Here is a 16,533-nt window from a genome sequence, read left to right as displayed (position 1 = left end):
TTATAGCGCCTTATTTCGCTCTAAAGTCCCGTAGTTTGCAAATTTGCACAAAACTGGCGCTCTAGAACGCTAATCCTCCTGTTGGAACTTTATGGACATGAATCTGGGGACTCTGCCGATGCAGATGCATTTTTAAGGAGCAAAACAGTACTTGCATCATACGGTAGCCATTTCCCAGCCACTTTCGGTTTGCCCTTGAACGATGTGCAGTGATAAACTTCTATGACAATACTGTCTAATACTGTCATCACAATAAATATTATGGAATTAGGTTACATCAATCTAATGGATGCTTGGAGGGAAAAACAATCTCCACTTTAAATTGTAAGTATTAGAATTCAAACGTAATGGAAATGGAAGCCTAGCGCGATGATATTTTATTCAAACGTGAATCAGCAAAAAGCCTGCTAAATTTATCATGATAAAGGATAATTGAAGTGTTAAGCAATATGAATTCAATCAATCTGTTACACTACCGTTTCCATTGATCGGTGCACGTCCTGTAATGAAATTGCACGACAAAAACGAATACGATTAAACCTGCCACACCTGTTAAGCTTTTTTTTCCTCCCGCTGTCGATCCCATCATCCAATTCCACCTCCCGAAGAAACGCAAACAAAACTCAATTTCCTCCCGATAAGTCCCGGTCGTCTGTATCGCTAAGCACTGATTCATGTCAGATGGCGGAAAGCGGATTTTCCTGCCTCTTGCGTGCGGCTCGCATCAAGACATTACATAGTAACCAAGCGACTTGGCGAGAGCGAAAAAAAATCCTCATTTTGCGAACCTAAAATGCGTACACTACGACTACCATTTGTCAAGAATCCGCTTGTCTGCTTCGCAATTTTCTGTGTGGTGAGCGGAACCATTTTTTTTGTGCTTCCAGTGTGCTTTCACGAAAAAGTAAAATTGAGAAATAATGAACAGCTTACCGACGGTTCCGGCGTGATGAAGGAAGGAAGCGACAAATCTGGGGCTCTCGGCAAGGCGGGCGCGTAGAAAGAAAGTTCTGCCGGTTGGTATGTCTCTTCTTTCTGTATTCGTTGTACACTCCTGCCTGGAAACGCTGTGAGGTGTAAAATTAATAGTAAATTAAGATCGAAATATGAGCCAAGGAGATCTGAAATTTGTTGAATCGTCATCGAAACATGAAATGAATCCAAATGAAAAAAGCATTGCATATTTTTTAGGCAAATTAATCGGAGCAGGTAGTGCCAACAATATCGTTGATGTCATATATTACCAGTGAATAAGAAAGATCTATACACAATGATTTTTAATTTTTCGATTATGCTTTACCAACGATTTTGCTGAGGTATGAAATATACTCCTATCGGCTTCGCTTTTTGTGCCAACTTTTGTAAGTAAAATTTTTTAGCTTTTCGGTAGAAAATAAATTGAGCGTAGCCTGCTCGGCTACAGTATTATCAATTGCAGGAGTTTTTGTTTTTTTTGGATGTCCGGAATTATACTGCTGGGAGTGAAATTTCCTTCTAGGGAAAACTCCTGTTTCTGACAAGTTGAGTTTTTTTGCTGAAGCGGCGCTAATAGTCATCGTCCAATAAATTTAACGTTAAAAAAACAGACGTGGAACTTCTTTATGAGGGTTTTTACGATGTCTTCAGGGGATGCTTTGGAGCACTGTTATTAATTCACAACAACAACCAACGGTTTATCTTAGTTATTTATTTTATTTATTTCCTTGGATTTCCCTCCAAATGGTTTATATATGCATTGGTGAGAGACTAACATAAACTAGAGATTTTTGATACCTTCGTTGGAAATGGACGACATACGAAACATAGGAAAACTAATCACATCATTATGATCCTGTTGCTTTTACTTGACTTGTTGATGTGAAAAGGCAGACAGACCAAAACAACACTCCTAACTATAACTATGAACCTAATGCTACTCATACTTACGCTCCACTAATGACGGCGCTCAATCATTCACGCTAGAATCTACTTCCTCTGAATTGCCTGCCATATTGTCGTAATGATCTACCATCACGTCCATTGGCAGCAGCCCTGGTTCGTAGGTTAACTATCGGGTCGATGGCTATATTCAATCTTTGTTGAGTAAGGGTGGCCACCATAATCAGACTAAATATGTTATATCATACAATGGTGCACAACATTTACGAATTGAACCAATAGTGATAGACGTCAATTTTCATATGGAAGCTCCGTCTTATGGTATTGAAACTGGCTGACCGTCGTGCACTGAAATCAAGCCAGCTAAACGCGGACAGAAATAGGTAATGCTTTGAATAAAGGCTTAAATTTTCGATTGGCTCAGTGTGCGTCGGTTGATTATTTCACGTTAATTGGTATGTTTCCTCCTGACTATGTAGGTTGTTTTGCTGTGCGGCTCTATTCCTAGTATTACACCCCAAATACTCACGTATATAGTCTACTTCGTGTAATGTATGTGAACGTGTGTCAGAAGATGGTCCACTGAAACAAATAAAGGTATCGGATATTGTTTCTTATTTATGGATTAATAAAGCTTCGATAACCGAATACATACATGCGAATGGTGGAGATAAATTTTCGGAGTAAAGGTAGCCGAAGGCTGTTTTCATTCACTTGAAAACAATAGCTCTTAAGCAAAATATTCCTATTTATATAGCCACCTATACCAATCAGAACTCCCACCAATAAGCCTCCCAGTTGGCCTCGAGGTATGACGCTGACCTAATAAGCCAGTCGTCGTATGTTCGGATCCCGACTGGGAGAGGCTGTTAGAGTCAATAGGATCGTAGCAACTGGCCCTGCAATTGTTCTGCACTCTAACAGCTGGCTGCGAAGTCTGTCGTATAAACACAGAAGGTCAAGTGTCGATAACGGAATGTAGCACCCGGGCTTTGCTTTTCCAATCAGAACTCTTTTGCTCTAGATCTGAGAATCATTTTGAAGTCTAGCGGAACTCAATGCCACAATGTTAAACAGGTTTTTAATTCTTATATTTCTAAATGAAACTTTAACTGAATCGAAATCGTTTGTCACTATTGGGCGTTGCTCCTTCTATTGCAGCTTAGAGCCGGGGTGACTCGTGCTATATCAAGAACTTGTCTTCATTTTACACGATCCTGGGCTACCCGATGCCAATTCGTTGAGCGTTTCGACATCGCAGAAAGGTACTAAAGAAATACGCAAACGGACGAAAGCGGAGCCGATAGTCAAGTGGCACCAAGAGTGAAATACTGTTACGAATGAAAGATGAACGCACAGACTAATACCGAACCTGATCAGTTGGATCAAAATGAAGCATGGAGAAGTGAATTTAAATTTGACGCAATTCTTTTCAGGGTACGGTTGCTTTTGGCAGTACCAAGATTCGAGACAGTGCGAAGCGAGCTACAATGTCTTAACACAGATAATATAGTAAGTGAAAAGAGTATCGCAACTCGAACATATGGAATGTTTCCAACAGGGTGATAACACAAACCTCGTCCGCTCTGTAGCGAACATGGAGAACTGTTCAGCGTTCCAGTTCCAGGCGATATTTCTCGCCACCTTAGTGATGTCAAGATGAATACAAAGCTGCCGCTAAAGGACTGAGCTGGTCAGTTACTGAGTGACCGTACAGAACAGCTTAAGCGATGGACTGAACATTTTGAACAACTCTGCCGCGTTTCAAATGTCAGAGACCAACAAAACCAGCAGCGTATGACGCCAACGGTTCGTCGAATTAATCGCGTCAACTGGGAGGCACGATTGCTGGATGAAATTGAAGCGGCCATCAAGAGTATGAAATCCAATAGACCGCCAGGGATAGACTGTATTTCAACCGAGATGCTCAAAGCTGACCCGTCTCTGTCAGACCAGATGCATCAGCAATATATATGAAACCGCAACTTTTTCGGTGGACTGGATGCAGGGCATATTGGCCAAAGTCCCTAAAAAAGAAGACCTAACTGAATGCGGTAACTTGCGTGGCATCACGTTGCTCTCAAAGGTAAGCTAATCATCAACCGGATCCAGGAGAAGATTGACATTACTCTCCGGCGGCAGCAAACTGGATTCCGTGCTGGCCGATCATGTGTAGACAATATCACAACGCTCCGCATTATATTGCAGCAGATCAACGAATTCCAGAACTCTCTTCTGCTGGTGTTCGTTGACTCCGAAAAGGCGTTCGATCGTCCACGAACCACGTCTCGTCCATCAACCACGAAAACATCTGGGGCGCACTTTGGCATAGAGGAGTACCAGCAGATAAGCTAGTCCATCTAATCGGGGTTCAGTACGAGGCGTTCTCGTGCAAGGTTTTGCACAACGGCGTCTTGTCCGACCCTATAAGGGTTACTGCTGGCGGGAAACAGGGCTGCATTTTAGCCCCGCTTCTGTTTCTCATCGGAGCAGTTGGATCAATTGACAGTAGACCAAATCGAGGATTGCCTTGGAGCCCTCTGACGATGGAGCAGCTAACTGACCTTGACCTAGTCGACAACATTGTCTTGCTCGCACAACGCTGAAATGATATGCAGAGCAAGTTAGATGACCTCTCCGAGAGCTCCCAGGCAGCAGTCTATGGTAGTGTACACTGACAGTCCCACTACCTTCACAGTAGCGGCACAACATGTTAAGCAGGTAGACGCCCCTTTTTGACGTAGGACTACGTCTTTGTTTACTATACTGGGACTGGGTAGCACTTTGTGAAAACGAAAATAGAAGTGTAACGGTTGAATGAAAGATTTCAAATGGTAATTACTACTAAACTACTGAACGAAACTGAATAATTTGTATGTCGTTATATAGATAAATTGCAAATTGCAAATCGCTCGGCTTCCCGGGTTGCGATAGGATAATATATGATGAACTACATCCCCGAAACTTCGAAGTCGTAGCACTGCAGGAACTTTGCTGGACAGGACAGAAGGTATGGAAAAGCGGGCATCGAGCGGCTACTTTCTACCAGAGCTGTGGCACCACCAACGAGCTGGGAACCGGCTTTATAGTACTGGGAAAGATGCGCCAGCGTGTGATTGGTTGGCAACCGATCAACGCAAGGATGTGCAAGTTGACGATTAAGGGCCGTTTCTTCAATTACAGTATCATCAATGTGCATTGCCCACACGAAGGGAGACCCAATGACGAGAAGGAGGCGTTCTACGCGCAGCTGGAGCAGGTGTATGATGGCTGTCCGCGACGGGACGTGAAAATCGTTATCGGTGACAGGAACGCGCAGGTAGGACGGGAAGCTATTTATAGACCGGTAATCGGGCCAAACAGCCTGCATGCCGCAACGAACGACAACGGCCAACGATGCATAAATTTTGCAGCTTCCCGCGGTATGGTAGTCCGAAGTACCTTCTTCCCCCGCAAAGATATTCACAAGGCCACCTGGAGATCACCAGACCAACGAATAGAAAACCAAATTGACAATATTTCAATCGACGGTAAATTCTTCTCTGATGTTATAAACGTTCGCACCTATCGCAGTGCGAATATTGATTCGGATCATTTCCTAGTTGCAGTTTGCATGCGCTCAAAACTCTCGACGGTGCATAACACGCGTCGAAGTCGTACGCCGCGACCCAACATCGAGCAGCTACGAGACACCGGAGTTGCCCTGGAATACGCGCGGCAGCAGGAAACAGCGCTACCAACGGAAGAGCAACTTGGCGCAGCAACTCTTGAAGATGGTTGGAAAGGCATTAAAACCGCCATCGGCAGCACTGCTCTAGCGGCACTAGGTACAATGAATCCGAACCGAAAAAACGATTGGTTCGACGGCGAATGCGAGCAATTAGTGCAGGAGAAGAATGCAGCACGTGCGAAAATGCTGCAACACCGTACGAGGGCGAATGTGGATCGATATAAACAAGCACGGGACAGGCAAAACTCGGTCTTCCGGAGGAAAAAGCGCCAACAGGAAGATCGAGATCGCGAGGCGATGGAAGAACTGTACCGTGCTAACGATAAACGGAAGTTCTACGAGAAGTTAAACCGTTCGCGCAAAGGCTATGTGCCGCAGGCCGATATGTGTCGAGACTCAGACGGTAATCTTCTCACGAACGAACGTGAGGTGATCGAGAGGTGGAAGCAGTATTATGACGAGCACCTTAACAGCGATGTAGCTGAACATGGAGGTGACGATATGGCAATAGATCTTGGAGCACGTGCAGAAGATGGCAGAATACCAGCCCCCGACCTCCATGAGGTAGCAGAAGAGATCGGTCGGCTGAAGAACAATAAAGCGGCTGGGGCAGATCAGCTACCCGGCGAGCTGCTGAAATACGGCGGAAACGCACTGGCTAGAGCGCTGCACTGGGTCATTGTCAAAATTTAGGAGGATAAGCTACTACCGGAGAAGTGGACGGAAGGCATCGTGTGTCCGATCTACAAAAAGGGCGACAAGTTGGATTGTTGCAATTACCGCGCAATCACACTGTTGAACGCCGCCTACAAGGTACTCTTCCAACTTTTATGTCGTCGTTTATCACCATTTGCAAAGGAGTTCGTGGGGTAATATCAAGCGGGATTCATGGGTGCCCGTGCCACCACGGACCAGATTTTCGCGCTTCGGCAAGAGTTACAGAAATGTCGCGAATACAACGTGCCCACGCATCATTTATTCATCGACTTCAAATTGGCGTACGACACGATCCATCAAGATCAGCTATGGCAGATTATGCACTACTACGGATTTTCGGATAAACTAACGCGATTGGTCAAGGCGACGATGGGTCGAGTAATGTGTGTTGTTCGAGTATCAGGGACAGTCTCGAGTCCCTTTGGATCTCGAAGAGGGTTACGGCAAGGTGATGGGATTTCATGTTTGTTGTTCAACATCGCTTCGGAGGGTGTGATAAGAAGAGCGGGTACAGACACGAGTGGCACGATATTCACGAAGTCCGTCCAGCTTCTTGGTTTCGCTGACGACGTTGACATCATTACACGTACCTTTGAGAGGATGGCGGAAACGTACATCGGACTGAAAGCTGAAGCCAAACGGATTGGACTTGTCATTAATGTATCGAAAACAAAATACATGAAAGGAAGAGGTTCTAGAGAAGTGAAGTGGATTCATTTAGACGGTGATGAAATCGAGGTGGTAGAAGAGTTCGTGTATCTGGGCTCACTAGTTACCGCAGACAACGACACCAGCAGAGAAATACAAAGACGCATTATGGCAGGAAATCGTGCCTACTTTGGACTCCGTAGGACGCTACGATCGAACAAAATTCGCCACCGCACGAAGTTAATAATCTACAAGACGCTGATTAGACCAGTAGTCCTTTACGGCCATGAGACATGGACTATGCTCGTGGAGGACCAACGCGCCCTTAGTGTTTTCGAACGGAAGGTGTTGCGCACCATCTACGGCGGAGTGCAGATGGAAGACGGAACGTGGAGGAGGCGAATGACCCATGAATTGCATCAGCTGCTTAGGGAACCACCCATCGCTCACACCGCAAAAATCGGTCGCCTGCGATGGGATGGGCATGTCGTGAGGATATCGGACGACTGCCCGATTAAAAAAGCTCTTAATAACGATCCGACTGGCGGGGCGCGCAGCGAGCAAGATGGATCGATCAAGTGGAAGGCGACCGGCGGACCCAACGTAGACTACGTGGCTGGCGAATTGCGGCCAAGGACCGAGTGGAATGGAGATGACTTCTTCGTACAGCAGAGGAAACCACGGCCTGGAACTGATTAAGTAAGTAAGTAAGTGAACAATATGCAGGAATTACGTTGAAACTATATATATTCGAAACAAGATTTTTATACCAGTTGATAGAATAATGTTTACTGAATATCGGCGTGTATTTTGGTCTTAATAAAACGCTACTGAATTTGAGTTATAGTCGCGAGAAATGATGAAGTCGCTGCAATAGCTAGCACAGCGATTAAATGCTTTTCAAAAACAGATCAAAACAGAGACCGAAGGGTAACTTGTCGCTATTGCCTACATTCCGGGCGCATTGAAGATAATTAGTTTTGCAGTTACAACAGCTTGCTGCTGGCGCTAGTGTATCATTGAATCGTTCATATACATTAGCGCCAGTTGTCACTCAAATACCAGTTATGTCAATACGATAGCAGCATTTCAGGTCTCATATATTGGTAGTAGTGTAAGCAACGCACCATATGCTGGAATTAAAAACAAAATGCTGCTAATGGCTAGTGAATGAAAATTGATTTATATTTTCATATCATAGGGGAATCTTTGTGTTCTACCTTTGTGTTCACAGCTGTTTAGTTTCTAGAATAAGTACACGTGGTCATAATTGTGTGTTTTCCAAACCATCATCAAGAGCGGATACGTGTAAGCGATTGCAGCTGGTTTTTTCAGCCTGGTTACGTGCTAGTGGAAAAACAGTGGTTTTTATGTTTATTGATAAAATTAAGCAAATTACTTACATTTTTATGAAAATAGTTATAACACGTTAAAGCCTATGAGTGCCACATTCGTTTCAGTATTGTTATATAGCGGCAAAGTTTTTATTAGGGAAAGTGTAGCCAAAAAAGGTAATGTATGCGTTCTGATTGGTATCGGTGGCTATATAGACATGAATATTTTGCTTAAAGGGACATGAACGACTGAAATTTTTGAAAAAATCATTACTTTTTTATCTTAGATTTTGATCTGTAGCCTTTTCCGCTTATTTTGATACTAAATTTGTAATGATTCGACCACCGGTAAGTGGCCGAAGAGGGCCTAAGAAAAATGTATGCGATGCTGTCCGAATACTTGTTTGGCTGACTGTATTTTAATAACATTACGGAAGCAGCGAAAATTTGCACAATGCTTATCAAAGAAATTTGGCATTGTGCATTTGGTAAAGTTTTCAATACTTTGGAAATGGTGAAATCAATTTTCAACTCTGAAAAAATACGAATTCCGTTTTATTTTTCAGCTGATTCTTTGAAATTTTTAGTCCATCTCATAGAGACAGAATGACAGAAGCAAATGTTTTTGGTATTCGGCTTCATTCTCAAGCAATTTTTCTGCCAATCTAGCCCATTAATTCTAATTTGTGAGCAGGCTGTATTTACGGATAATCGAGAAGCCCGTCAGCTTGCAGAGATAGGTTGGTACCTACGGTGATTTGACTTTCTTTCCCACCGATGAATCGGTCCTTCATGGCTTTCTTTCGGTGTTCATCTGTTTGCTGTGATGAAACGCTAATGACGCACGTTGCGAAATGTCTCATCGTAATCATGATTAATTGGCTTTAGTTTATGTGGTAGGTACCCATGAAACCACTAAGAATTACCCATTACAAATTATATACTTCTATGTTTTGAGTTGGATAATTTTAATAACACTTATTATAAAGGTAATCGCAACTAGAAAATCAGAGCTGTTTTGTAAAATTGTTAAATTGTTGGGGGCTCTGTAGCTGCAAGGTTACCGAGTCTGCTTTGACAGTATACGGTACAACATTTAAAAAGTGAATATGTTGCGGCTTCGACTGTTTAACATATCCTAAGATGCCCAAAAACTATTCGCAAGCAAGGTAGTGGCAGACCAGCCAAATTAATGGACGCAGAAGAACATCGTTCTCTTTTACGTGCCTTCAAAAACAAGGCTATCAAGGGTGGTTTGGCTATCAATTAAAATGTGCCAGACGAATGTTTGAAGAAAATTTTGATCCCGTTTCTACAAAAACATCATGCAGATGGACAATACCAAACCAGCCGCAGGCTGAAAATCTCTCTAATATAGAATAAAAAAAATGGACAATACGTGTTGTGGCCGGATAGAGCATTATAGCATTACGCAAAAAATACAATCGTTCCTGAATACCCATTCGATCCCATTTGTACCCAAAAACCACGAGCCGATAAATCTGTCTCAGTGCGTCCAATCGAAGATTTCTTCAGGATTTTGAGTTTCTTGGTGTACAAAAATAACTGGATAGCCACTAGAGCCACGAATTGAAAACAGTTGATTGGTAGAATCAAGAGTATTCGCAAAGTTGACATGACTGCCGTACAACGTTCCTGTTCGGACATCAAACGGAAGCTTCGCCGAACAGCCGATTGCGGACCGTTTTCAAATGTACACTAATTTATTTTCAATAATGAATAATGTTTCTTTAATTTCGGTAAATCAGATCTTCTTCATGCATCTTTGTCTTTTATAACAGCTTGAGAAAAAAATTCCAAAATTTTAGTTGTCACCCGTTACCATATCCTAAGATCCTCAACAACTAATCGTAAGCAAGATGGAACTGCAGCTAAAACTATGGGCGCAGAAGGACTTTGCTCTCTTTCTTGTACTTTCAACAACAAGGATTCGGTGAGCCAACGGGATGCCGCAAAAAAGTGTAACTGTTCCCACCTGTACATCTGCAAAACATTGAAGAGTCGGAATAAAGAGTGCCAAAAAGAAGATAAAAGCCCCGGAATACACTGAGGAACAGACTTCGAGTTTCGACGTATAATCCCAATGCCGTTGGTTGAAAACAAATTATTCTAGAAAAAGCTTTTTTTTGGACGACAAAAGTAACTTCCTTCTTTCGAAGACAAACATTCCCGGAAATGACCGATACTATTCCATGGCTAGTTCTACTGCATCACTGAGCATAAAATACAAGTTTAAACACAAGTTTGAACAGAAAGTGATGTGGTCTCAATCGAAGATTTCTTCGGAACTTTGAGCTCCTTGGTGGTCAAAAATAATTAGAGAGCCATGAATAGCAAACAGTTGATAGGTAGAATTAAGCATTCGCAAAGTTGACTTGACGGCCGTTCAGCTCTTCTATTCCGGCATCAAACGGAATCTACGGAAGATTACGGGCCGTTTTCAAATGTTGAGTAAATTTTTTTTCAACAATGGACAATGTATCTTTAATTTCAGTAAATCAGATCTTTTTCAAGTATCTTTGTCCTTTTTTTGACAGGTTGAGAAATAAATTCCAAAATTTTAGTTGCCATACGTTAGTGCGGGAGACTGAATTGTAAGTAGGAAATAAAAAAAGTTTTTATATGCAACTTGAATAAATTGATTTTCTAACTTTGAGCTAAATACCACCTAACCCCGAAACTGTGATTATTGCTGAAGGAACTCCTTCAAAATATATTTGCAACAAGAAAAATACGAACTTACCTGCGTAACAAATGCATGGAACCGATCTGGAAATCTCATTAAATATGTGTAAATAAAACGCGCAGCATAAGTATTTCATTTTCACGGCATTTTATTATTTTCAAATCGGGATTTTCGTCATATACAAGTGTCAAAAGTTTAAGGATTTGTGTTTTTATGTTTTCCTTTCGTACTCATTCGGTACCACTATTGGCTGCCCTTGGCGGTGCAGGCTTTCCTTGTTCCGTTCCGACTGTTTTGATTTGGTTTTATTTAAATGATGTGTTTCTCTTTTGAAATTGGTTCTATGTACATTTGATTTCCTTTTCTTACATGATTTAGCTTAAAACTATATGTATAGAGTACATCTTCCTTTTATTCTGATTACTTAAACGTAAAGTTTTTTTTTTATTAATTTAATTTCGCTATAGGGTAGAGGATGATCAAACATGTTTTCTTTTCGCTCAAAGGGATATCCTGTTTGGCTCGTCTTCAGTCGCCTCTAGTGTTTCTACTCGAAAAAATGGTTCTGACTAGTTGCTCTCTGTGCATAACATGATGATACTGCATTCTCACTATCAACTTATATTAAATGCTATGATTTTAACCGGAGCTCCCTCAGCCTGTTTGCTCACTGTTGGTTTATTTTTTACTGCTGATTATTCTTATATATGTTAAACACAATTTCATTTTCACTATCTAGATATTTGATTTGATTTGCGTACGTGCCTTGTCACGCGTTTCGCCTGTTCCCTTTCTCGTTTCGTTTTTCTTATAGCCATTTGGTGGATAATCACGCTCTGGGTGCTATTTGTTCTGCTGTTGCTTTTCCATTGGAATGCAAATTTCGTTTGACTTTAATTTTCTGCAGCGTTTGGATCGGTTTACAACAATGTAGAATAAGGAACGAGCGCACTGGGTGTTTGATGATAGAATTGTTGACAACGAAACGGTACATGTCATAAAATGCGATGTTTTACATTTTTGGTTGTTTCAATTTGCCTTTATCGTTTGAACTTCCGTTCATTTGCGTCATTTCGGTTTCGCTTTGATGTGAGCTTAAAACCTCTTAAAAGAAGCGTTGCAATGTGATGGTGTGTAATGTACGCAAACAGTTTTGCTACTGGCGACGTTCTTTGTGAAACAATATTTGTTGTTTTTCTCATGTAGGTATGCCAAGCAAACAAATTATTGCAAAAATTAATATTGTTTATATTGTACGCACCAGAGACAATTGGTTAAACAATATACACAACATAATGTTATTTTGAAACAGAGAAACAGAAACATAAATTAAATATGAAAAATTGGACCTACGAGATACTTGAAGGAAAGTTTGGCTAAACTGCACTGCAGGCGGTATGCTGGATGGTATCTACAGGAAATTTGTATATCTGAGAATAAGTACGGGTGATGAACGAGATGCAGAAACGCGTGATCGGATGGTGGCTAGTCGTCAATATGTGAATTCGGCAGCTGCACAAGACATGATGAAACATGGAGTATACTGAGCCTTGCTCAGCAGGGCAGCATGGCTCAACTTGCAAGGGAAGTTGGCCGTCTGATGCTTAAGATCCTGAGTGAGCTGGGTACTGGCGAACACAAGACATCATCCGGGCAAGTCTTGCTCTACTCTGGCATACAATGTGAAAATGCTACTCGAGAAACAGGAGTTGGATTCCTACTGAGCCCAGAGGCACATGCGGCCCTGATGAGGTGGGAAACGACAAAAAGAAACAATAATCGTTGCCAGGTACAGAACACGAGTTAGATACCTTACGGCAACCCAGTGGTATGCGCCAACAGATGCTGATGACCTGCAGGAGAAAGGGAGTTTCTATAGCCAGCTGAATAGCGTGACTGAGAAAATCCTGAGAAAATCCAAAGTGGATTTGGATGTGCCCCCAAATTCACTTTGGCGACTTCAACGCGAAGATTGGCTCAAACAACGCGGATCTTGAACGCGTCATGGGACGCCACGGCCTAGGAGTGATCAACGAAAACGAGGAGCCTTCTTGATGTACGCAACGAACGCAGCGCTGACATTGCATCCGACCATTACCTTGTTGTCGCTGAGACAACACACGTCGCACGTGTACAACGACGAGAGAAGAAAGTAGGGTGTCGTTACGACGTCCGCCTATTAGAGAATCTTGAGGTGAACAGGGCCTTTGTCCAACAACCCATCCCGCACCGTCGAAGAGGTGGAACCGTCGAAGAGCAATGGAGTGACATCAAAAACGCCTTCATCACAACTAGTGACGAAACCCTCGGCAGCACTTTGCCGAGGGCGTGGATTTCGGATGAAACTTAGAGGAAGATCGACAAGTGGACGGGTGGTGAGAGGCATTGAGCGAGCGCCAACCAGCTTGGCTAAGACAGCTGCCCGACAACGATATGCTGAATTAGAAAACGTTGTTAAACGAGCTTGTAGGCGGGACCTAAAAGTCAGGACTAACTCCCTAGCCGAACAAGAAGTAAACTCCGCCGCCAATGGTGATATCCGTTTGTTGTAGGTATGATATTTATCACCGCCTTAGTTATGCCAGGGTGAATACAGCGATGCCGCTAAAGGACAGAGCTGGTCAGCTAGTGACTGATCATACAGAACAGCTTAAGCGATGGACTGAACATTTGGAACTACTCTTCCTAGTTTCAAATGTTAAAGACCAACAAAATCTGCAGTCACTAACACTATGTCACATTAATCGCGTCAACTCGGAGGTGCCACCACTGGATGAAATTGAAGCGGCCATCAAGAGTATGATAACAATAGAGCGCCTGGGATCGACTGTATTCCAGCCGAGATACTCAAAGCTGACCCATCTTTATTAGCCCAGATGATGCGTCAGCTTTTCAGAAATATATGGGAAACCGCAACTTTTTCGGTGGACTGAATTTTTTGGTCAAAGTCCCTAAAAAAGAGACCTAACTGAACTGCGGTTACTGGCGTGGCTTTACGTTGTTTTGTATTACTCTCAAATTACTCTGTAAAGTAATCCTCAACCGGATCCAGGAGAAGATCGACGCTACTCTTCCGCGGCAGCCAGGCGGATTCCGTGCTGGCCGATCATACGCAGACCATATCAGAACGCTCCGCATTATATTGGAGCAGATCAACGAATTCCTGGACTCTCTTCAGCTGGTGTTCGTTGGCATCGAAAAGGCTTTCGACCGACTCAAACACGAAGTCTGGGGCGCACTTAGGTGGAGAGGAGTTCTTGATAAGCTAGTCCATCGAGGCTCAGTAGGAGGCATCTGTGGCCCTGTGGCATCTTGACTGACGTGAGACTGAGTTGCGTTTTATCATCGCTGCTGTTTATCATCGTTATGGATCGAGACCAATTCGAGGATTGCCTTGGAATCCTCTAACGATGGAGCAGCCAAATTACCTCGACGCAGCCGCCGATATTGTCTTGCTGGCACAACGCCAAAATGATATGCAGAGCAAGTTAGATGACCGCTCCGAGAGCTCTAAGCCAGCTGCAGTCAATGTAACAAAAACTAAGTCTATGTTAGTGAACATTGACGATCTCACCAACTTCACATTAGCGGGACAACAAGTTGAGCAGGTGGACGCCTTTCAATATCTTGGTAGCCAGACAACGCTGGTGGTACCAAGACTGATATAGCCACATTGATCAGGAAGACCAGGTATGCCTTTGCAGATCTGCGATATATTATTCGTGCCTGGTGGCCTGATAACTGGATCTCCAACGAGGAACTCTATCGTCGATGTCATCAACGACCGATAGCAACAGAAATTCCTGAGCGTAGGTGGAAGTGGATTGAACGCACCTTGAGGAAAGTAGCGAACGAGATCTGTAGAGAAGCACAAGCAAGCAAGGATAGCGTGGAAGAGGCAGACCTAGAGGCTTATGGTGACCCTGCTTCGCCAACGACATCCGGTCTGTAGACGAGAACCTGTCCTGGCGACAAATGAAAGCCATGCCGGGTAATCATTAGTAGTGGAGATCTTTGATTTCAGCCCTTAGTTGTGTCGGGCCGGCGGACATGGACACATAAGTAAGTAGGTAAGTAAGTAAATAAGTAACAAGACATGCCACCAAAATTGTTATTGTAGATCTCAACACTCAGGCTAGTCAGGAGACGGAATTTGGAGCGATCCACGAATGAAAATAGCCAGTCTCCAACTCATTGATTTTCCTGCCTCGCAAAATGTCCATGCGAAGTACCTGCTTCCTGCTTCCATCATAGCCTCCTATATCGGTACACCTAGAAACCACCGTAATGGAGTTATGGAAGACAATTCTAGGGAATAATTGATGTTAGAATCCATACCTAAATCCATGGATGTCAGTCCAAATTTATGCGTTGCGGTAGATCCTCGAAGAATGTCGTGAACACCTAGTCCCTACGCATGACCTATTCATCAACTTCAAGTTCACGATACCATCGACCACGAAGAATCATGGAAAATAATAGCCGAGCACAACCTTCACGGTAAGCTGGCCAGACTGGGTCAGATTGGTGGCAAATAAGCTGAAGACCTGCTATCTATCAGCAGGAGAAATCGATCATGATGAAACTCGCCTAGGGAATGGTGTTGTAATCGATGTATATAAACCGGAGGTGGTAGATGATGTTGTATACCTCGAATCGTCGGGGATGCAACAACTGCTGGTGTCATTCATATTACAGTGGGTCCTCGGTATTCGGGGGGCAGATTAAAACTACACTCGATTTGTTGGATCCAGCCAGTACGCCAGAACAATAATTTTGCCGACGGGAAGAGAGCGTGCGTTTCTTTGTTGTCAACGATAGCGGCGCTAGATTTCTTGGGATCTACGAATTCGGTACGGTAACTGAGCCATTGGGAAAGCTTCATTACATCATCGAGTTGGACGACGGCAGAATCAGAAATAACATGTAGACCGAATGAGAACGGATCCTACCTGAGAGAGAGGCTGCATCAACCGATGTCAGTGCTGATTTCAAGTGTTCCCGTACCAGGTGTGCCACCTCAACCAATGCCGATTCCATCACAGGTTGGTCCATCACCGCAGCAGTTATTGGTCAGGCAGTTATTAGTCAGACCAAGGGAGCTACCGACCTTGGATGGGAATCCGGACGATTGATCCATTTTCCAGCATGTGTATCACAAGTAATTCCTACTCTATACACGCTTTCCGGTAAGCCTCGACTTATTATTCACGCTCTATTAAGTAAAATCCGTGAAATCTCGGCACCGAAGGCGGATAGGCTAAATACATTATTTTTCTTTGGAACGGTGGTCGAAAATCTTTGTGATCACTTGGAGGCTGCACGGCAGATAGCGCATTTGTGTAATCCGGTTTTGCTGCAAGAACTAATGGAAAAGGTTCCTGCGCTGCTGGGTCTGAACCAGGTGATATATAAAACGCAATTTCTAGCGGTAGATCTTCGAATGTCCTTTCAGTATATGTCGATATTGGTAGCTGCAGTATCTGATGTCACCGTGGTCACCGACGTACAGCACAAAC

This window comes from Sabethes cyaneus, chromosome 1 (assembly GCF_943734655.1).
Source record: "Sabethes cyaneus chromosome 1, idSabCyanKW18_F2, whole genome shotgun sequence".
NCBI lineage: Eukaryota > Metazoa > Arthropoda > Insecta > Diptera > Culicidae > Sabethes > Sabethes cyaneus.
The sequence above is the reverse complement of the archived record's forward strand: the minus strand, read 5'-3'. Positions refer to the sequence as shown.